Source organism: Staurois parvus, unplaced genomic scaffold (assembly GCF_062004578.1).
Source record: "Staurois parvus isolate SC_StPar_1 unplaced genomic scaffold, SC_StPar_1.0 ptg000498l, whole genome shotgun sequence".
Taxonomy (NCBI): domain Eukaryota; kingdom Metazoa; phylum Chordata; class Amphibia; order Anura; family Ranidae; genus Staurois; species Staurois parvus.
In genome coordinates, this window is record NW_028318294.1 from 10,689,951 (window position 1) to 10,714,124 (window position 24,174).

At 40.3% G+C, this 24,174-nt stretch overlaps 1 long non-coding RNA gene across 1 annotated transcript in view; it reads right to left on the reverse strand.

Annotated features, from left to right (window-relative positions):
- The window catches only part of LOC149452097 (uncharacterized), a 147,807-nt gene extending 123,838 nt beyond the window's left edge, over positions 1-23,969 (reverse strand). The window contains exons 1-2 of the long non-coding RNA XR_016314930.1: positions 23,781-23,969; positions 5,001-5,083 (exon numbers count right to left, since the gene is read on the reverse strand). This is a non-coding gene — a long non-coding RNA (uncharacterized LOC149452097). The remainder of the gene's footprint in view (positions 1-5,000; positions 5,084-23,780) is intronic.
- Between the last annotated feature and the right edge of the window lie 205 nt (positions 23,970-24,174).

Consider the following 24,174-nt stretch of genomic DNA (forward strand, 5'->3'; position numbering starts at 1 on the left):
TGCTTGTTTAGTTCTAGGGGGCATGGAAAAGTAAATTTATTTACCCGGTCTTTAGCTACTACATGCTGATAGACCATTCTCTGCAGTCTTTTACCCCATACTACAGCAGTCTAAGGTCCTGATATATCCATAGCCCTGCATTGGATGTAAGGACACAAGGGCCAGTCCAACGCCAGAGCATGGGGGAGCCCCATCTGCCAGGGGAGTGGAGGATTGGGTAAGTGAAAGTGTTTTAACTCTCTCCTAGACCTAAACACACTTCAAGGGAGAGTTTTCAAATTTCCTGGACTTGGGCTTTAAAGTGGAGTCTGGTCAACACCTAACTAAGCCTAAACCTGCTCCCATCCCCATTCTAAGTATTCTATACTTATGTAGAGCTACCCCCACAGGGACCGCTTATATTAGTTGTCCCCAGTAGTTGCCCTGACCTTGCAAGCCTCCCGACATTTCTGACACTCTGGTTCTGACATATTACAACAGCATAGAATAATAATGCAAGAGACACAACTCTTTAGTAACACCTCTACTGTATATTAGACTTGTTCAAAACAGTAGGCTACAGGAATAATGGGTTTAGGATATACAACCCCATGGAACACATTAAAGCAGAAAATAGGAATAATCAATTAGCACTGTTTAACAAGTTATACAGTCATGAGCAGGGGCGGACTGACCATTTGGACCATTTGACCATTTGGAAACTCGGGCACTGCCCGAGGGCCCAGGGTCAGTAGGGGGCCCCATGAGATGCCCCTGGTACCTTTTTCATAGGCTTTTTTGTGTTTGGGCAAGGACACAGGGGCCCCATGATCCCCTATTGCCCGGGGGCCCCATGAGTTGTCAGTCCGCCCCTGGTTATAAGTAATAAGCTTCAACTATTTAATTGCAACACCAGCAGCAAGAGGGGTAAGAAAAGGCTTGTTGACTTATCAGCTCCCTCCGTGCCACCAGGGCATGCAGAAGATTATGTAAATGTATACTGTGGCTTGAATAGATATAAGTACCTTAAATTGAATAACAATAGCTATAGAGTAGAAAATGTCCCTTTAACTAGAAATTTCAGGAACTTACAAAATCGCTTCAAACTGAGGCAAATTCCACATCAGTGTCACATGAAGATAAGCAACAAAGTGACACAGAAATAGAAATGAACACAGACAATCCAAATACTGTAAAAGAAGAAACCAGGCCACAAGACGCTTCAATCAGAAAATCCACCAGAAACAATAAAGGCATCCCAGCCAAATGTCTGTCCTATGTTGCTCACATACTGTAGCATTAAAACCACAGCCAGTTTCATAGGATGAGATGCATAGACTCCCAACCCATATGAGAAACAAAAGTGGGTCAGAGCTGCTGATGAAGAGATGGCATCTCTTAGTGAACTGACAGATTTATAGAACTGGGATCTGAAATGGGATTAATATAAGAAGTAGTTGTTGAGTGGGGGTGTTGGAATACAGTGTTCATATATTTTCTGCAACAACCACATCAGTATTTAGTGGTGATTTTTTCTTCAACCTGTGGATTGCAGTGTTTCTAAGTTAATATCTGCATATATGGTACTGAACACTCTCTCATTTCTATAAAGCACATGTAGACTGTGGACTGTTTGTTCTGTAGGGCTATATACAGAATCTCTAACACTTAGCATGAGAGAAATATGGGGCTGCCATTGGTGATCACCCTATTAAAATGCTCATTGCCCGGCTCTAATGCTGACTTAATGGCTTCAAGTCACTGACCTGGAACAAGTATGTGTATCAAAAAAGTTAAAGAAAGGTGAGAAGTTCTTATCTGGACACTTCTTCTGGGTCTTTCATTGAAGTCCTCAAAAGGTGTAAACTAATGAGTGATTCATTCCTCGGGCAACCTTTCATTTGTAGCACCATCCTATTATGGGCTGTTCTGTGTCTCACTGTTTGCAGTTTTGATTGCTTCCCCCTATTTCTGGAGGATCCTGGAAAATAGTGGACTAGGAGAGGGAAATCAGCAGCTGAATATTTATATATATTCCCAGCTAATCCCTGGGGGATTTTGCCGAGATTGTGGCTGGCCTGGGGCCTGGAACAGAAGGGTTCTTGTCCAGGAGGAGGAGATCCCAGCCTAAAGGACTGCTGCCCTTTTGGGCAGTCCTGCTGTGTTCTACTGCTCATTGAGGTCCCAGCTGTGCTAGCTGGGGGGGCTGTTCTGCTGAACTTTGCTGGAGCTGACAAGGGGACTTCTTATTTGGGGGATCTGGTCTGAAGTCTTCACAGAGAAGGTGTCTACTATAATATTATTATGATATTGTAAGGAGGCATCCAATTATCCAAATACATTAGTGAACACAGACCAGCGTGGAGATCCCTGTGACTGTGTGCTGCTGCCCCTTTTTGCATCAGTCAGCTTTTACTGAAAAGTGGGCATTGTTCATGGTGGCTCTGTGCAGCTCAGTCTCTTATATGCCGCTGCAAGGACTGTGCTCAGAATCTCTAACCGCCTCCCGCCCTATAGTAATATGATGGACGCAAGATGGTTCTCTCGTTCTGGGAGGATGTCATATGACGTCCTCCCATTCTAACCGCGCATGCGCGGCTCAGGGAGCGCACAGTGCAGCGATCGGCGGTGCGCTGTGTCCCTCGGACACAGCGGATCACCGATCACGGAAAGAGCCGAAGATGTTGGCTCGGTCATGTGATCAGCTGGGCCCAATCACATGTACACAGGGAAATGCCAGTTATTGTCATTTCTCTCCTCTCGAGCTGTCACGCTGACAGCTCGTGAGGAGAGCCGGTAATCGGCTTTCCGCGGAGGGGACATCTACACTGATCATAAGGGCATTGATGATCAGTGTGCCCTGATGATCAGTGTAGCCCCAGCAGTGCCACCTGTCAGTGTCCATCAGTGTCTTGTGTCAGTGCTCATCAGTGCCTCATGCCAGTGCCCATCAGTGCCACATCAATGCCACATATCAGTGTCTACCAGTGCACATCAATGCCACATATCAGTGCTCATCTGGGCTGCCTTTCAGTGTCACCCATCAGTGTCTGTCAGTGCCACCTATCAATGCCAATCAGTGCCACCTATCAGTGCTGCCAATCAGTGCCACCTATCAGTGCCTGTCAGTGCCACCTATCAGTGCCAGTCAGTGCCGCCTAACAGTGCCAGTCAGTGCTGTCTATCAGTGCCAGTCAGTGCCACCTATCAGTGCTGCCTATCAGTGCCATGTATCAGTGCCGCCTTTCAGTGCCCATCAGTGATGCCTGTCAATGCCCATCAGTGCCACCTACCAGTGCCTCCTCATCAGTGCCACCTATCAGTGTCCATCAGTGCAGCCTATCAGTGCCCAATCACTGCAGCCTCATTAGCGCATATAAGTGAAGGAAAAAAATCACTTATTTACAAAATTTTATAACAAAAACTAATAAAAACTTTTTTTTTCAGAATTTTCAGTGGTTTTTGGTTTGTTTAAGAAAAAATAAAAAACCCAGAGGTGATTAAATACCACCAAAATAAAGCTCTATCTGTCACAAAAAAATGATAAAAATTTCAGATGAGAACAGTGTTGTATGACCGCGCAATTGTCATTCAAAGTGCGACAGCACTGAAAGCTGGAAATTGGCCTGGGCAGGAAGGGGGTATAAGTGCCCTGTAGGCTAGAGGTTAAGAGGAAGATAGGTATCCTGAAATTACTAATTAAGATTGCTGAAGTATCGCATGGTTACCCTGCACCCATCCAAGCTCATGTTTTGCAATAAAGCTTCGAAAAGAATACCACTAGACTGACTATTGAGCCAAAATAGTGACTGTGTGCTTGGATGTTAGTACACCTACTGGGAAAGAACCTTCGGATATAAACAGTGGGCCCTTACGAGGGTGAGTGCTACACATAGCCAAAATATCAATATCTCCACCATAATAGCTACCTTCATACAGTCAGTACTGATGATTTGTCCTTTGTCCTCTGCTTGCCTTTTATAGTACAGCTGCTAGAGTACAGGCCCTCTTTGTGCATTTCATGTTGTGTGTCATTCACACCTAAAAATATTACAATGGCCACTTTTTGCCATTTTATTTTCCTAGAGTCTAGTGATTACTCTGTAAGTGGCAAAATTCAACTTTAACAAGCAATGTTCTTCAAGAGAGGAGAGACAGGACAGTTGTGTTCTGCTCAGCAGAGCCTGCGTAAAAACAATCAGTAAACTCTTTAATCACGTCTAAGAGGCCTGGATATTTACATAATTATATCTACTACCCTCTCTGTATCCGATTTGTTCTGTATTCCAAAAGGTCAAGATACAGGGCAGCTGCCTGTCTGCTCACTGCCGTTATTTGAGTGCTCCGGCCATCTAATTTCTCAGTCACTTTTATTGTGCTCATCTGTTCAGGAAGACTAGGTTTTCCAAGGCTCATTTGCTGGTTAATTGCATTTTCAGATCCTTTAAGATGTCTACCGCACCTGCTCACCACTTCACAGTCTCTTTTGATCTCTCCAGAAATATCAAACTTTGATTATGTGAAAATCATTCTCTACGTGCTTGGAAACCAAGCTGAAATTAACAATGTAACTGTTCTGACCTGCCCAATTGTCTGTTAGGAGTTTTTCAAAAGAGACTGAAGCTTTACAAATTTAGACACAAATGATATCTTTTCTCCTTTGTGCAATGTTGATAGTGGTTTGCTTTTTTTTTTTTCATGTTTATTTATGCTTGACTTGTGCTCATTAAGGGTAGCACAAAGATGCCTAAGAGCTATAACTGTCCATCATTTTCAATTAAAAGGTAGACTCGAGCTCCTGTTTGGTGAAGTGGTGAGATCCTAATGGCACTCGCCAGTTTTGTATAGGGAAGGATGTTGGCAGGTGCCCAGTTCCAACATTTAAAACACAGGTGAATAACTTGAGAACAGATGGCAAAACAAACGCAATAAAATATCATTTAGACATTTAGAAAGAAGAAAAAAAAAGTTTATTTTATAAGAATTATCAGTACTAGAAAAAAATGCAACTCTTGTTTCACCTATCTAGTGATGTGGTGCTGTTCCTCTTCTGGGTTTATTAATGTCCAGTGTCATTCAACCCACCTCCTATGGGCCCAGGTTTCTATTGAGAAAAGAAGGGGATGAAATATGCCTGTCACATCATCAGACATTTGTTTAAAAAAAAAGTATACATATGTAGCGCCGACCCCAAGACAGTCCCGTTATTTTGTTCTGGGATCTATTCCCTATTGGGTACTCGACAGTAGTTTCACCAATATTTCAACACAATAACCAGTCATCAAATGTAATTTTGAAGTTTAATGCTAGTTAAAATTTGTTGGGGTGTAGGGTGAGCCTTGGGATATTCCAAATTTAGTGCAAACTGAAACAGAGGATACTCTCTGGTAGTAGATACATTCTTCAGGATGGACTTTTTGTTGTAAGAGATAATGGACTTACAGCTCAGGGGACTCCCACTATAAAAGCAGCCCTAAGCCAGCAACTCTGGAATAGTCTCTCCCAGGGTTAACCATTAGCCGCCCGGCCTATAGCCGTTTTGTGGCGGCAAAAATGTATTACCTTTCCGGGTGCACGCCATTTGGCGTCCTCCCGCACATGCGCAGTTCGCGCGGTTGAAGAGCTGCGCAGCAGCGTGATCTGTCACCTGCCATGTACCTTGGACACGGCCGATGAGAGATGTGAGTACTGGCCCCATTGCCGGTGCCATGTGACCTGCTGTGACCAATCACAGCAGGTCACATGACAGTTGTATACAATGGATGGCTTCATTCATGCCATCCATTGTATACTAGTGTCTAGCTGTGAATGGTCACAGCTAATCACATGCACATGTCATGTGATTAGCTGTGGCCAAATCCCAGCTAAGCACAAAAAAAAAAAAAAAACCTGAATGAATCGATGTCATTCAGGTAAATGCTTGCTTATAGCAAAGTAATTCTTTGCTATAAGCAAATTGTGTAAAAAAAAAAAAATACTGATCACTTCCCCAAAGTAGTACAATGTTACTATGGTAACATTGTACTACTTTGGTCATAGTTAAATATGAAAAAAAAATCTTAAAAAAAAAAAAAAAAATGTAATAGAAAATTAAAAATAATAATAATAAAAAAATATATATATATTTTTATTTTTTTTTTCATACTGTCACCAGTCAGTGTCCCTGTTCACCGCCATGCCAGTTATATGATGATGCTGTACTGCACTGGTGACAGTATGTAAAAATAAAAATAGTGAAAATAATTTTTTTAATATTTTAATTTTCCGAAAAATTATGACAAAAAAAATACAACTTCAAAAAACTTGCCATTCCTCTTACGAAATATGTCGGACTGTCTACTCTGCAAAAAGGGGTTATTTGGGGATATCTGTACTATTCTGACATTCTTGGACCTCAAGAAATTAGATTGGCTGTCAGTACTTCAGGATTGGTCAATTTTCAGATCTATACCATAGTTTGTGAACTCTATAACTTTCCTACAAACTAAATAATACATCCTAATTTGGGTTATTTTCAACAAAGACATGTAGTAGAATACATCTCGACCTAAATTTATGAAGAACAATTATTTATTTGTAAACTTTTATAACAGAAACAAAGAAAAACGTGTTTTTTTTCACAATTTTTGGTCTTTTTTTGGTAAGTTAGCAAAAAATAAAAACCCCAGCGGTGATTAAATACCACCAAAAGAAAGCTCTAGTTGTGTGAAGAAAATGATAAACTTTTAGTTTGGGTACAATGTTGTATGACTGCGCAATTGTCATTCAAAGTGTTCACCGTGTCCTTGTGTACATAGTTCAGCCTGGACCCTGTACTGTAAGCATCCAGACAAGATCCTCAGTAAACTTGTTCAAACTTTTCTCAGCTGCTTAGAAATAGCCCCCCCCCATCTTTCTCTGAACTGGGACCTCGTTGAAACTCCTGTAGTCTTCAGCTAACCTGCCCAGAAAGACAGCAGCCTTTCAGGCTTGGTCTTCTTCTCCAGGACAAGGTCCCTGATGTTCCAGGACGGAGACTATTTATACACACCTCAGCCCCCTGCTGATCATTCCCTTGAGCAGGGATTGGCTGCAGCTGTATGAATATGCAGCCGAGGACCTGCCTCTTCCAACCCAATTGAATTCCCACAATGACTTTTCTTGTAATAATGCACAACTCAACATGGCTCAAACTACCTACAGACCTTCATAACACGTTAAAGAAGCATGGTGGTACAAACACTTTGCAGACCTGCCTGGTGCTGGTCTCTCTGATTACAAAAAAAACTGTTTTAACCCCTAAAAAAACTCCCTTAATGTGTTATTTTCATGCCAATACCACCTCAGTAAAGCTAGTAACACCAGAATAAATCAATATAAATTAAAATAAAAAGCCAGCATTAGACTTATAATTTTAAGCTCCATCACACGTCATGTCACACATCAAGGTCACACTAGGCAGTGGTGTTGGGTGCACTGAATATCATTATTATATGTTAATTCAAGCCTTATGAATTAAGAAGATTTTGGATTAGCTTTTTTGTACAATATTGATGGATTTTGGAACTTATTCTATTCTATTTTTTCTATTCTATTTTTTTGTATGATATGCGTGTTGTGCACTTTGAATTATTTTTGATATTCACATGTGGCACATGTTTTTTTAACACCCAAGAGAACTGCATCCCAACTTATTTAGTCTCCCCTAAGAAAACCTGGGCATGAGACTTCTGCAGATGGGAGGAGGCACTCACATAAAACTATTCTTGGATCCAGCTGTAAATAGTTGGATTTGGTGACACCACCAGGAGAATTTTTTTCTGGTCCCAAACAAGTGCTCTTTGAAAAACAGATAAATATCTCTCTTTCTTTCCCTGGGTAAGTTGAGGTATTGGAGTGCCAAATATCAGAGATCTATAAACTTGATATTTATATTTGTGTCTTTTCATTAGCTCAACCACTTGACCTCCAGAAGGTTTTGCCCTCTTCATGACCAGGGCATTTTTTGTTATTCAACACTTTAACTGGCAATTACTAGATCATGTAACACTGTACCTGAAAGAAATGTATGTTCAATTTTTTCAAACAAACAGAATTCTGAAATCTGTGCAGCCAAATCAATCCATTAACTCCTTCCCACCTGGCCTATTGCAATACGATGGCTGAGCGGGAAACCATGTTATCCTGAGAGGAGGTCATATGACATCTCCCAGGATCATGCCTCGCGTGTGCCCCATGGGCCGCGCTCTGGTGTGATCTGTTACCGGATGTGTCCAAGGGACATGGCCAAAAACAGATCACTACATTGGCCCGTTGCCAGTGTCATGTGATCACTGTGACCAATCACAGCAGATCACATGACAGCTGTAAACAATGAATGGCTTCCTTTCATGCCATGCACTGATTAAAACTGTGCAGCGAGCTGTGATTGTTCCCAGTGATCACATATATAGACTGGACCAATCAGAGCCCATCTGTAGCATGTGATCAGCTATGGACAATCACAGCTGATCTCAACAACAACTATTGAATTAATCAGTTTCATTCAGTAAAAACACTTGCTTATGTCAATTAAATTAGTAGGTATAAGCAATCATAATGCAAAAAACAAAAAATCTGATCACTTGTCCAGAGTAGTACAATGTTACTATGGTAACATTGTATTTCTCTGGTCACAGGAGCAGAACAATAAATCATTTAAAAAAGTAATAAACATTTTTTTAAATTTTAAACATTTAAAAAAATGAAAAAAATATATATATTTTTTTAACATAATCCCTAATCACGGCCGCACCAGTTATATGATGATACTGTAGTGCATTGGTGACAGTATGTTAAAAACAGTATGTTAAAAAAAAAAGAATTGTGAATTTTTTTTTATTTCTTCATTTGCCACAAAATTATAACAAAAAATTACAACTTCTAAAAATGTGCCATACCTCTTGTTACCTAATCTATAGACCTCTCATCTTCTTATCTCACTAGCTATCAAAGTTAAATTACCAGTACTGTGTATGCTTGTTTGTGTTTTTTTCCTTTAACATTCTGCTAAAACTTTGTGTATAAGTATTGCTTGGACTTTTAAGAAGGAGATACACTTCAAAAGCTCATTCTGAAAATTTGGATGTCAGTGCGACTAATGAAAAAGTATCATGGGCAGTATTCAATTGTTCTTGTTGCAAGTGAACTAATATATCTACAATCACCTCATTATATATATATATATATATATATATATATATATATATAGGTATTGTTCTGTCACATGTTCTGTCCCCCTTTGTAATGTACAGCGCTGAGCGAACCATTGGCGCTTTATAAATACTGTATAATATTAATAATAATATATTTATATATATATATATATATTTTTTGTTTTTTGTTTTTTTTTTTTAATATATAATTTATTATACTTTTGAATTATATGATGTACAGGACTTACATTGAACAGGCCAAATATTCAAACTCATGTCATTATGTTTGTACAGGACTGCTATGACCATGCAGGAAAAGAATCTTTATCTGTCATTAATACCCAATTGCACTGAACATTCCGACATCCAATATTCTGAAAACAAGCTGCACCATTCCAGATGAATGATTTCCATTTCATTTGGATTTGCTCTTAATCACAATGACCCCAATGCAGCCTGACAGCTTTTAATAATTGTGACAGAATCAGTCTGACATTTCTAACAATGGTGATTGAAGAAAACCTTCTCCCATATGAATGATGATAACTTCTACCAATCCGCTCATGATAATTACGCCTTTAACATTTAAACCCCCTCATAGATAATAAGCCGAAAATAGATTTCTGTGTAAATGCAAGACAATGGAAATGCTAACATCTTATAGAAAAGGCGTCCTGCAACAATTGTTTACATTGAGATTATTGTCTTGTTATCTCTGATGACATTTGAAGTGAGCTCTTAGCAGATTCAGAAGACACTAAAGTGGTACTCTGGATGTGTACAATCATTCAGACCTTTTCCAAGTCTGTTTAAGGTGGAGTCATAGAACTATGTGCTAAATTATAGTACATCTTACATTTTCGCTATAGTTTTTTTTCTCCATATAGTGTTTCTGTTTATATTCTTGAAAAGGTTTTACTTTTATAGCACTGGGTTGGAAAGGTTTGGGCCATCCGCAGAGATGAATTCACAGTGGATTTATAATAATCAATATAGCACAGCATAGCTGACCTCTCTTTTTGGAAGATGCTAGGTTCCTGACCTTCCTAATAGCTTCATTTGTGGGGGGGGTTACTGAGAATAGAACACACTTCATGAGGATTGAGGAACTACTTGCTGCATGCTTGTTACAGTTTAGTGACTTCAAAAGTACTGAATCCAGTGGCACCCAGGCAAGTAGCATTTTAAAAGGGAAGTTAGAAATGTCCTACATGATTTTTTAAGCACATATCCTTTCCTTTAAACAGAATTTAGCAGAGGTCCTTCTGGCTCCTTTGTGGAAATTTGTGAAGATTCCAGCATTGGCCAACTGTCAAAAATGCCAAAAATGGTCCAATGATAGTGACAATATTATTGAATACAAACATTGCTTGCAAGAATCTGGCTTTGTTTGGACTTACTAGGGTCAATAATGAACATCTCTGACAATATGAAGCGCTTAAAAAAGTAAGGCCAAAGCTTTGTTGGTCCTACTTCTCCTGTGGGACACGCAAGTGCACTTAGTTCTGTACTCCTGTGACCTGTATTCAGCCAACAGTAAGCTAAAGTATGCTGTTGGTTGATGTCACTCAGTCAGTCCAGACTCTTAAGGGACCCCGACTTTAATGTCGGGATCCACCCAGATGCCTGGACTGGCAGCTAACTCAGCCTCTCAGTGTGCTGCTGAGAGCCTGAGGCAGCCGCTCCCACCCCCTTTACAGCCAGGCACTCCAGTGAATGCTGGAAGGGCAGAGCAGAGAGCCAGTAACTGACAGTAACCAGTATCTGCACACTGAAGAGCAAGGACTGAATTATCAGCAGTCTGATCACTCAGTTCTTAATCTTAGAGGCAGCATGGACAGATGCAGCATATGATCAATGCTGCATTCACCTAGGTGAGTACAATTGTTTGTGTTTTTAAAATCCCACTCTTCTCTTTTAATATTGCTCATAAAGATGTTACAAATTGTTGGGAAATCTCCATGTGAGTGGGCCTAATCCTTCTCTCTGCTGTAAAGAAGGTAAAAAGGTACAATGTTCTGTGAGCACACAGTGTGGCAGTGCAATGTTGCACCAGGGTGATATGAACTCAGAATTCTCAACCAGGCAGGTTGAGGGGCTCCAGTAAGTTTGCTTGATTAGGAGGAAACTGACTTTTCAGTTTTCTCATTGTTTAGAAAGTCCATTTTTGGGACCTGGATCCCAGAGATATCAAAGTGATCTGGGTGGAACGAAATCTCCAGTCCTGGGTCCAGGTAATTGGAACCACCCGCACACTAATTGGTTAGACGTGTGCTGGGCTATTAGTAGTGACCTGACCAAGGTTCAGTGCTCCACCCTCTGGAGGTGTCAAGATGTGCAACGGAGCAGCCAGAACGGTGCATGTCTGTGCTAGAAAAGACAGATATCCAAGCCTGAGGGCCGGCGCAGTAAGGGGCTGCTATATATGTGGACAGTTTTGGCAAGGAAATGGTCTGTGGGAGACAGACAAGGGTCTAAAGTGGAAGGCCGGAGCAGCACTGTGGTATGTGTAAGCCACGAGGCTGTGTAACTATTTTGTTACTTAAGTGAGCCAGGAGTCTGACAATTTCATGTTTTGTGTTAATGGTGAAGACTCCCTGTATGGGAAACCATGAATTATGCTTTATGGAATGTTGTGTGAACTTTCCTTTAAATAAAAATGGGCCAAGAAGCCCATGGAAATATTTGGCGTGGACTATATTCACTAGCAGGCTCTACACTTGAGCTATACAACCCCAAACTTCACAACAGCTATTATTGTTATGAAAAAATCATTCTGGATCCTAACTCTTCATTGACTCGTCTAAGAACGGGCACATATATCTACACACCCGTAAGTTGTATAGTATATAAAAATCACACTAGGTATCCTGGGTGATGATGCATCTCTACCATTTGTGTCATGTGATCATTTTACCAAAAATAATGCTAAAGTGTGCTACTGGAAACTGCATGTGGTCTTATTTATGTGAAAACAACTTTTTAACTGTACAGGCCACCAACTAAGACAAAGGAAAGTCGATTCCATGTTCACTGAAGAGTTTTCTGATTCTCAACATCCTGTTTACTTTCTCTACAATTATGCTGCATTTAGCCATAACTGTCCAGAGATGGCCAGAAATAAAAAGTAAAATAAGGAAAAAGGTTTAATAATTTTGCATACACCAAAACCTGTGCTGGGGGTTATTAATGTGTGCATTGACACTTGCTGTGGGGCTCTTATTGGTTGCACCAAAGCCAGTGCTGGGGGTTATTAATACATCCACTGACTCCAATGATGGGGGTTATTCTTGGGTCCAGCAAGGAGGTAGGGGTGCAGTTTGGCATCTTCACCCTGGGCACTAGTTGACCTTTTCCCGCCACTGCCAACAACGAGTACTAAGCCATGGCCACATAAGGCAATGATTAAGAAAAATTTACATGGAAATGTGTTACTGACCTGTCAACATTACTTGTGTGTGGCTGTATGCTGCCCCTGACAATCCTTCCACCTTAGGCCATGGCCTTGGTTGACTATGCATAAGTCAAGCTAAGACAGCAACAAATTAGCAGGCCTATGGCATTCAGTTTGCAGGAATCATCTTACAGTCACCAAGTTTTGAGATCCACCGTGCCCCTAGTAATGTAAAAATGAAAAATGTCCATTTGCATGTTAAGAGCTCCAGGTTCAAGCCCCACAAGCACTCGGGAAAATATAAAAAGTATGTGCGGGCATCTTTCATTGACTGCAATTACATGTCAGTTCCAGATAGATATTATAGCAGAGTGAGCTAAAGATTATTCCCCCTTAAAAATTACATGTGGGAATCCAACTCATATAAAGCAGACTTTTATGACATTTTCCTATTTGCATTTGTAATTTGTCGCTCTGACCCAATGATCCTCCCAGGGTGGAAAGTTAATCTATTCTCACGAAAAATAACTCAGGCTTCATTTTATTATTTTGAAAATTCCATATAGAACTAAATTATGGTGGAAAAAAAGGAAATCAACAAAAATTTTACATTCATTAAGCACTTGATTGCTCAGTTTCATTATTATGGAAATTCACTGTGTCATGCAAATAGCAGCGGCATGTCCGATAACTTAATTCCCTGCTTGTCAGTTCTGTACTTTTTATCGTTGACTATTAGACAGCAAAGTAAGTGCAGAATCCTATTTCCATTCAATATCCCATGGAAAGTTGTCTCCCCTGAGCCAAGCATATTTCTATCATGTGTCCCCAAGTGGGAATGGCTATATTCATTTCATAAGTGATTCTTTAGCAGTCAGTGGAATTATACCCAGCGACAGCCATGTTCAAAAGGAGTATTTCTATTAGGTCTGAAGGGATTGATATTAAGAAGCAAAGCACACCTGAATTAAAGGGAATTAAAGGGAACCTTTCTGTAGAGCAACATGGAGATTACCATCACTGACTTCTCATTCTGCAAATGTTAGTTGTCTGGTTTTCATGCTAAAGCTTTGGCTTCCAGCTAAGCCAAATAAATATTGTCGAAATACAGGAAACATGTATGTTCCCAATTAACACTTGGTGTCTTTGCGTATTTCCTTCAGATCAGTCTCTAATCTAGCATAAAATAAAATCTGCTTTTTGACTCTGTGCTGGAGCTTCCTGTAAGAATGACTACTCACTGCTGCTCTCACTCAAGGTGCAAGGTGAGTGGTCTTGTATCCGCACCACCACCACCACCTTTAGCTTTCTACAGACAGCCTGTATCCTAACCTTTTGACTGTTAACAAATATATTTAAATTCATGTTTTTGTGACCATAGTTTAAGTCTCTGTACTTTGCATCATGACAATATACAGATAAGGACTTTACTGGACATGCATTTTCGATTAGGGTCCATGGCTCAAAGTTTCAAAGTCAGTAGGTCAAGATAATAGTCAGGTGGTTAGAATTTTCTGCAGGAGGCCAAGTATGGTAGCATCTAAATTTTTCTCAGGAAATGTTTCCTTTAACCAAGGATACAAACCTAACTTAAAGTAGAACTAAGAACAAGTAACTCTGACACACAAGAGTAAAGTAGTGTAAGGGTGAAAAGGATAAACATTATAAAGTAAAAGATGATAACGGCAATATTGGCATACAAGTACTTTAAAACAAGGTATGTAAATGCATTGGTGTACAATAAGTCCTTATAAGAGTCTCTCAGGCAATCTGCCTGGAATCTATTTAGCACAAAAGACGGCAGCCATCCTCGGAGCAAGCCAGCTATGTATGCAGGGACAGAAGAAAAGAGACAGGAGGTGCCCGTCTGAGTGTAGTAATAACACTGGATTTAATAGCAAAGGATTAAAAAAACTTGCAAAGGAATTAACCATTTGACGCCCGGCCTATGGCCAAATGGCGTCAGCAAAAATGTATTAGCTTTCCGGGAGGCCGCCATATGGTGTCCTCCCGCACATGCGCAGTTCGCGCACTTGCAGAGCCGCGCAGCGGCACAATCTGTCACTGGCCGTGTACCTCGGACACGGCCGATGACAGATCTGAGTACCGGCCCCTGTTGCCGGTACCATGTGACCTGCTGTGACCAATCACCGCAGGTCACATGGCAGTTGTATACAATGGATGGCTTCATTCATGCCATCCATTGTATACTGGTGTCTAGCTGTGAATGGTCACAGCTAATCACTTGTCATGTGATTAGCTGTGGCCAAATCACAGCTAAGCACAAAAAAAAAAAAAAAAAACCCTGAATGAATTGATGTCATTCAGGTAAATGCTTGCTTATAGCAAAGTAATTCTTTGCTATAAGCAAATTGTGTAAAAAAAAAATACTGATCACTTCCCCAAAGTAGTACAATGTTACCATGTTAACATTGTACTACTTTGGTCATAGTGAAATATGAAAAAAAAATCTTAAAAAAAAAAATAAATAAATAAAATTAAAAAATATATATACAGTTGCAAGAAAAAGTATGTGAACCCCTTGGGATTATGTGGAGTTTTGCATGAATTGGGCATAAAATGTGCTCTGAACATCATCTAAGTCACAACAATAGAAGAACACAGTCTACTGAACATAATACTACACAAACATTAGATGTTGCCATGGTTTAATTGCACATAACATGTAAACATTCACAGTGCAGGGAGGAAAAAGTATGTGAACCTTCCGACTTAATACCTGGTTGACCCTCCTTTGGCAGCAATAACCTCAACCAAACGTTTCCTGTAGTTGCAGATCAGACCTGCACAACGATCTGGAGTAATTTTGGACCACTCCTCTTCACAAAACTGTTTCAGTGTAGCAATATTCTTGGGATGTCTGGTGTGAATCGCTCTCTTAAGGTCATGCCACAGCATTTCAATCGGGTTGAGGTCAGGACTCTGACTGGGACTACTCCAGAAGGCGTATTCTGTGCTGTTGCAGCCATTGTTTTGTTGAATTACTTGTATGCTTTGGGTCATTGTCCTGTTGCATCACCCATCCTCTGCGAAGCTTCAGTTGGCGGACAGATGGTCGTATGTTTTCCTGCAAAATGTCTTGATACACTCTGGAATTCATTTTCCCATCAATGACAACAATCCGTCCAGGCCCTGAGGCAGCAAATCAGCCCCAAACCATGATGCTCCCTCCGCCATGTTTTACAGTGGGGATGAGGTTTTGATGTTGGTGTGCTGTGCCTTTTTTTCTCCACACATAGTGTTGTGTGTTCTTCCCAAACAACTCAATCTTGGTTTCATCTGTCCACAGTATATTTTGCCAGTAGTGCTGTGGAACATCCAGGTGCTCTTTTGCCAACTTCAAACGTGCTGCAATATTCTTTTTGGACAGCAATGGCTTCCTCCGTGGTGTCCTCCATGTACTCCATTCTTGTTTAATGTTTTCCTTATTGTAGATGTGTCAACAAAAATGTTTGCATGTGCCAGAGATTTCTGTAGGTCTTTAGCTGACACTCTGGGATTCTTCTTTACCTCATGCAGCATTCTACGCTGTGCTCTTTCAGTCATTTTTACAGGATGACCACGCCTAGGGAGAGTAGCAACAGTGCTAAACTTTCTCCATTTGTAGACAGTCTGTCTTACCATGGACACATGAACATCAAGGCTTTTGGAGATACTTTTGTAACCCTTTCCAGCTTCATGCAAGTCAACAATTCTTGATCGTAGGTCTTCTGAGAGCTCTTTTCTGCGAGGCATGGTTCACATCAGACAGTGCTTTTTGAAACCAGTAAACCCAAAACAGGTGTGTGTTTTTTAAGGGCAGGACAGCTGTCAGCAACACATCCAATGTCATCACACTGATTGGAGTCAAGGTTGGCTCACTCCTGGCTCCAATTAGCTCTGGGAGAAGTCATTAAGCTAGGGCCTCACATGCTTTTTCCTCCCTGCACTGTGAATGTTTACATGTTATGTGCAATTAAACCATGGCAACATCTAATGTTTGTGTAGTATTATGTTCAGCAGACTGTGTTCTTCTATTGTTGTGACTTAGATGACGTTCAGAGCACATTTTATGCCCAATTCATGCAAAACTCCACGTAATCCCAAGGGGTTCACATATTTTTTCTTGCAACTGTATATATTTTTTTTCATACTGTCGCCAGTCAGTGTCCCTGTTCACCGCCATGCCAGTTATATGATGATGCTGTACTGCACTGGTGACAGTATGTAAACAAAAAATAGTGAAAGTATATTTTTTTATTTTTTCATTTTCCGAAAAATTATGACAAAAAAAAAACTTCAAAAAACTCGCCATGCCTCTTATGAAGTACGTCGGACTGTCTACTTTGCAAAAAGTGGTCATTTGGGGGAAACCGGTACTATTCTGACATTCTTGGACCTCAAGAAATTAGATTGGCTGTCAGTACAGGATTGATCAATATTCAGATCTATCCCATAGTTTGTGAACTCTATAACTTTCATACAAACTAAAAAATACATCCTAATTTGGGTTATTTTCCCCAAAGACATGTAGCAGAATACATCTCGGCCTAAATTTATGAAGAACAATTATTTATTTGCAAACTTTTACAACAGAAACAAAGAAAAACGTGTTTTTTTTTTCAAAACTTTCGGCCTTTTTTGTTAATTTAGCAAAAAATAAAAACCCCAGCGGTGATTAAATACCATCAAAAGAAAGCTCTAGTTGTGTGAAGAAAATGATAAAATTTTAGTTTGGGTACAATGTTGTATGACCGCGCAATTGTCATTCAAAGTGTGAGAGCGCTGAAACCTGAAAAATGGCCTGGGCAGGAAGGTGTAAAATTGCCCGGTATTGAATTGGTTAATAAAACAAGCTCTTCTGTTTATACAACAGATGACTGTTCCTGCAGGTTCCAACAATGGTTAGTGCAATAGCAGCTGGGCTAATGGAGATGGTAAGAGACACTGTAATGGTCAATCCTACAGAGTGGTGGTGTTGTAGAGCAGATCCAGCAGCAGGATGTGCCATCACAGGAAGAGCCGAAGGGTCAGTGGGAAGTCAGACTGACTTTCCCATGTCCTGTACTCTTCCTCCCCACTGACCCTCTGCCTTTTCCTGAATGTCACAATCTGCCGGTGTGTTGCAGGCTGGTTACTAGGCTCCTTCCTGCACAAATGCTGCTGGATTGGCTCTACAACTCCACCACTCTGTAGGATTGACCACTACAATGTCTCTTACCATCTCCATCCACCCAGCTGCTATTGCACTAACCACCGTGGCACCTGCAGGACGTTTTGAGGAATGATCTCTCAGATACACAGATGAGCTTATTTATTTCAGGTACTTAAATAGCACCGTCAATTTAGGCAGCACTTTACATACATATTATACATTTACATCAGTCCCTAACCCTCAAGGGGTGTACAATATAAGGTCCCTAGCTTACATTCATACATACTAGGGACAATTTAGACAGGATCCACTTCACCTGCCAGCATATCTTTAGAGTGTGGGAGGAAACTGGAGTACCCAGAGGAAACCCACGCAGGCACAGGGAGAACATGCAAACTCCAGGCAGGAGGTGCTGTGGCTGGGATTTGAACCAACGATCCTAATACTGCCAGGTGGAAGTGCTAACCATTTAGCCACTGTGCTGCCCAGCTTGTTTTATTACTTCCTTTGTGAGTGTTTTTAATCCTTTGCTATTAAATGCAGTGTTATTACTACACTCAGACAGGCGCCTCCTGTCTCTTTTCTTCTGTAAAGTAGAACTAAACCTACTGATTAAATGGTTTCAAAAAGTAGTTGCATTCGAGGCATGCACATTTGCTTGTGCTCTCAACCAAACTGCCAAACCATCAAATGGCTGGTGTCATAACTGATTACAATGGTAATTGCAGATCAAACAGAGGCTAATATGGCAGCTTCCTTGGCTGAAAAGGATAGTGAAGTTTAGTTCCGCCTTAAAGTGTATTTGTCATCAGAGAAATTCCATTTACCATTACAAGGCAAGAAGAACAAGAAATTCCATTTGAGCCAGTGATCAAGCACAAGCATGTCAGGTCAGGATTTCCAATATTACCAACCACACTTGTTCTCGGTTAGTATTGAAGCCAAAGAGCCAGGATGACAATCAAGGAACCACATTATAAATACAACAGAAGAAAGTATTGCTCTCACAAAATATTTTTTTAAAGAAAACCTGTATTTCTGATGCAAAAACAAATGAAATGCATACAAGATGGCTCAGCATTCCTTTTTCTTATTTCCCATAATAGATAATGGGATAATGGGCACACCCCTTTCCGCCTATGGCAAGGCAGCACTTGGTGTTTACCGGGGTGATTTACTAAAAGCAAGCTTAATGATATTGTGTCCTGGGCACACAAGGAGCTATGGCGACCATGTTATTCAGGTCACAAGTCCCCGTGCCATTTTGTCATAAGAAGAGACATAGCTGCAGTAACCTTCCCCCTCCCTCCAGCTTCAGTTTATACAATTCACAAATTCTTAGCTGTGTGCCAAACACCCCTTATCAGTACCATGTTTGGCTTAGCAGCTAGACTTTTATGAAGTCACGTCTGAGTGACTTCCTAAAAATGTCAGACTTGCAAGCCTGAGTAACTAAAGTTTAAAAAGAAACCCACCTGGACTCAGTCCTAACAGTCGTAAATAGAACAGCTAATGGAATGGCCAATACACATTCCTGATTGACTAGGTTTTTAGCAAACACTCAAAAACTTCACTGCATTTCATAACTTCTAAAATAATAACAGTACAGCCAAAGAAAAAGTCGTATTAACTTCTATCAGGTAATGGGTAGCATTTTGAACCCACACACTATTGTACAGCGCTGAGCAAACGCTTTGGCGCTATATAAACTCGATGTAATGTAATGTAACAACCATATATCAGGAGGTACCAGAGTAGATTAGGCCTCCACACCTCTCCTGGGAGAAATAGATATCTGAAACATGTCATATTTATATTCATTCAACAGGTAATTGCATGCTGGACAATATTATACAAGTTAGCACAATTTGACCACATTTGAGAAGCTTTGTTTCAACATCAAACCGAGGAACACCTGTCAAGTCATATGAGAGCCATTGTACCATCTTGCTTATTGATTTGGACCCTGCTGAACCAGAACTTGATAAGTATTTTTATTTTTTAACCGTTTTTGTTTCTCTGTTGCTTGTCTCTTTGTTTTCTTTGTAATAAATTTTTTTCTGCAAATATTTTACTTGTGCCATTTTTCACCTTTTTCATTAGTAAATAGTAATTTTGAAAATTTTTAAAATTGTCTCTTGCCATAATGCAACACTTAAAGAATCCCTGGCTCTAGAAGAGCGCCACTACACGGTAAATCTCTAGATATACCTGTCTATGATAACAGTGTGTGTTACAGATGTTTAATTAGACTCATCATTTTCATTGCTTTTATTGTAAAGGGTGGATAGGCCCAAAGCTATTTGGTGGCAGTTTGGGGTTTAAAGGGTTAATTGCTTAGTTAACTAAAACCAGCGATAATTGTTCTTAGTCTGTTGGAATCTAGATTGTGACCCCACAAGCCGGAAAATCTTTGTGCAGGGGGAGGCAGAGAGTGTCGTTGTTGCAAATCAGTGACAGCGTGGTGTGTGGGTGACCAGCCATTTATCTGTGGTTGAAAAAGCCAGTGGTCTTACCCACGTTTGTCACACAAGCATGCTGTTAGTTTGCAAGGGAATTTGTACTAGATCTTAGTGTCTAAGGTACAGCTCTACTGACTTTCATCATCCAATCAAGTGTGAGAAAAAAAATGCTGTTTTTTTATTTTCCATGTGTTTGATTAGGTATTCTTTGAAGGTGAAACTTCACTACATTCACTAAGCACTGAGGCATATTTGCTTTGGAAAGTGCAATTTCCCTTGCAAAGTGAACAGACTATTTGCCTTTAGTAAATCAACTCCTAAGTGTTTTGACCAGGACTTAACATGGGGCTGTGCCATTCTCTTCATTGCTGTCCTTAACTTTCAAATTGACGTACTCAGGGGCGGACTGACAATTCATGGGGCCCCCGGGCAATAGGGGATCATGGGGCCCCTGTGTCCTTGCCCAAACTCAAAAAAGCCTATGAAAAAGGTAGCAGGGGCATCTCATGGGGCCCCCTACTGACCCCGGGCCATTGGGTAGTGCCCGAGTTTCCAAATGGTCAGTCCGCCCCTGGACGTACTACAATAATAATTAAGCTACAGAATTTTACTATCACTGCATAATCATTTGTACCAAGGATATAGCTTGCAAAATATGAACCCGGGTGGCATAGTATCTACTCAGTATTAAAGTGCTCACTAGGTTACACTATGTAATATCGTAAAAATGCAGAGCATTAACCTGCCATGAGAAAGCTATGCATGCTGCCACAGTTACCACCTTATGTCATGCTGATCTGCTGGCTTCAATATATTTAGAGTCACTAACTAGCATGTATTCAGTGACATTAGGATTCCAGATCTGCATAACTTCTTCCAGGTCAGTTCTGGTGTTATTCAATAGTGAAACCACTTAGCTTTAGCGACACAGCTAAAGACAGATGAATCTGACATTTAGCCCTTAGCAATATGCCTGCTCATCCTTAGTGTGTGCTCTAAATTACTTTGGCGTTCAATAATGATTTTCAGAATCATTACTGAATACCAGTTCTCTCAAAGTCTTATACAAAAAAAAAAGAAACAAAACAAATAGTTACATAAAAAACATATTTCATTTTGCAATATAATTTGTTGTACTGGGCACATCTATTAGACCAACTGGTTTGGATGTTGGTGCCATTTCTGTTCTGTTCTGCCCTATTTGATTCCCTCTTCACCAACTCAGGAAAGAAGTCCAAATCATTGATTTTCATGGTGTACACTGGTTGCTCCAGTCTCCCTTGGAATGCTATCATTTCTTACCTTGCATTGTCCATAATTTAAAAACCCAATAGTAGAGTTGGAGCCCCTCCAAATGGCAATATAGGTTTTACGAACATGGATTCATTAGGATGGTATTATAGGAAGCTATATTTTTCACAGCTGAATAGCCAAATAACACATTATGATACTTTGGTGCAGGACCTTCAGTAAGGGAAAAAAGTATATATATTTTTATATATATATATATACAGGGGGAGACTGACCATTTGGAAACTCGGGCACTGCCTGAGAGCCCAGGGTCAGTAGGGGGCCCCATGAGATGCCCCTGATACCTTTTTCATAGGCTTTTTTGAGTTTGGGCAAGGACACAGGGGCCCCATGATCCCCTATTGCCCGTGGGCCCCATGAGTTGTCAGTCCGCCCCTGTATATATATATATAGGAAAAAAATATATATATACTCTATTGTCAAAAGTATTGGGCCAGCCCTCCAAATCATTGACTTCAGGTGTTCCAATCACCTCCATGGCCACAGATGTATAAATTCAAGCCCCTAGGCATGCAGACTGTTTCTACAAACATTTGTGAAAGAATGGGTCGCTCTCAGGAGCTTAGTGAATACACCTGTGTAATATGTCCATCTGTGAAATTTTCATGCTACTAAGTATTCCACCAAGGCTGGCCATACATTAAACAATTATCTGGAGATTTTTGGTTTAGATTTACCAAAAACCATATAATTGGAGGACAAACCTAAACAACACTTTAAGTTGCATCTAATTAGGCAGGCCCTTGCACTACACAGTTGAAGGTAAATCTAAAGGAAATTGGGGAGAAAATTGGAAGATAAATGTATAATGTATGGCCAGCCTAAGTATTCAACTGGGTTGCTTCCAGTTTGTTATAATTGACCGTGAAATATTTAGTAGCAAGGAAACTTCATGGATGGACTTATTGCACAGGTGGCAACCTATCACGGTACCATGCTTGAAATCACTGAGCTCCTGAGAGCGACCCATTCTTTTCACAGTGCAGCACAGTGGCTAAATGGTTAGCACTTCCCCCTGGCAGTACTAGGCTCGTTGGTTCGAATCCCAGCCATGGCACCTCCTGCCTGGAGTTTGCATGTTCTCCCTGTGCCTGTGTGGGTTTTCTCCAGGTACTCTGGTTTCCTCCCATACTCCTAAGACATGCTGGTAGGTTAATTGGATCCTGTCTAAATTGGGCCTTGTATATGAATGTAAGTTAGGGACCTTAGATTGTACACCCCTTGAGGGTTAGGGACTGATGTGAATGTACAATAAATATGTAAAGCGCTGCATAAATTGACGGAGCTATATAAGTACCTGAAATAAATAAATAAATATACTTACTGAAAGGCTCTGGCCAATCACAGCACAAACCTCTGTGTGTTTGCAACATACAGGATCTGGTTGTTTTTTTCCTCTCCGAGTTATTTTCATTCAGTGAGAGAAGCCAGCCAGATTCTGCACTCCACAGATAACCCTTTGATTGCCCTGTCACCTAGTCAGTGTCATTATTACAGTGACAGTGTACAGTATTATCACTGATTGCTGTATTAGTTTCACTAATGACGTCAGTGTCAGTTAGTCAGCTAGTGTCCCTCCCAGTCAGTGTCAGTTAGTGCCACATTGCCTACTACACTATCACAGTCACACTATAAGTCAGTATTCACCACCATTACTATTACAGTTTCTATAGCTGCGCAATTACCAGCACATATACCATAGTATATAAACCAATTAATATACACTTTTTGGGATTTTTTTTTTTATCAAAGACATATGGCAGAATACATTTTGGCCTAAATGTATAAAAGAAATTAAATTTTATTGCATTTGTTTTATAACAGGAAATAGGAAATATTGTGTTTTTCTTTCAACATTTTCAGTATTTTTTGTTTAAATAAAAATAAAAAACATTGTCGATCAACTACCATCACAAGAAAGCTCTATTTGTGTGAAAAAAATTATAGAAATTTCATTTGAGTACAGCGTTAAATGACCGAGAAATTGGCAGTTACAGTAGCACAGTGCTGAATGACAAAAAAAAATGCCCTGGTCATGAGGGGGTAAAACCTTCCGGAGGTCAAGTGATTAAAAAAAAAAGGCAATTGCTAAAAAAAATAAATGCGCTCCAGTTGGGGTTGACATCTACTGGATGACATTTACACCTACAGTATATCTTCTGACCCCTAAAGCCAGCCCCTTATCTCCCCGTAACATTTAACCCCTTAAGAGCATAACCTTGATTTTAATAAATGAGGTAAATGAAGCACTCTAACTCCTAAAGTAATCCCTATCAATAAGCAACCTGTTTTGGTATCCTACTTACCTTATCCATTGGCAGGAGATTCTGCATCACATCTTCATCACATCTTCAAAGGAGCTGCATTAAAAGGTACCAGCCCGATCTCCCATTGCTAAAAACTATTGATCCGTATTTGATTTAATAGTTCTTTTGTCTCCATGTTGTATGATTATTGTGCACAGTACGAGCAGTCTGTGCCAGCAGACAGGTCTTCTTTCAAATACATATATTTAATGTATTTGTGCTAGACAGAAGAATCCAATGGCCACTGGGTGCCACTGTAACATTTCACATCACATCCACACAGAAAAGGGGATTTTATTTCTGTAGAATAAAAGAGAATTATACCTGATTCCTCTACATTGTTCCAATTGCTATAAAACATACAGTATATACTGTATAAATAAATAAATATATA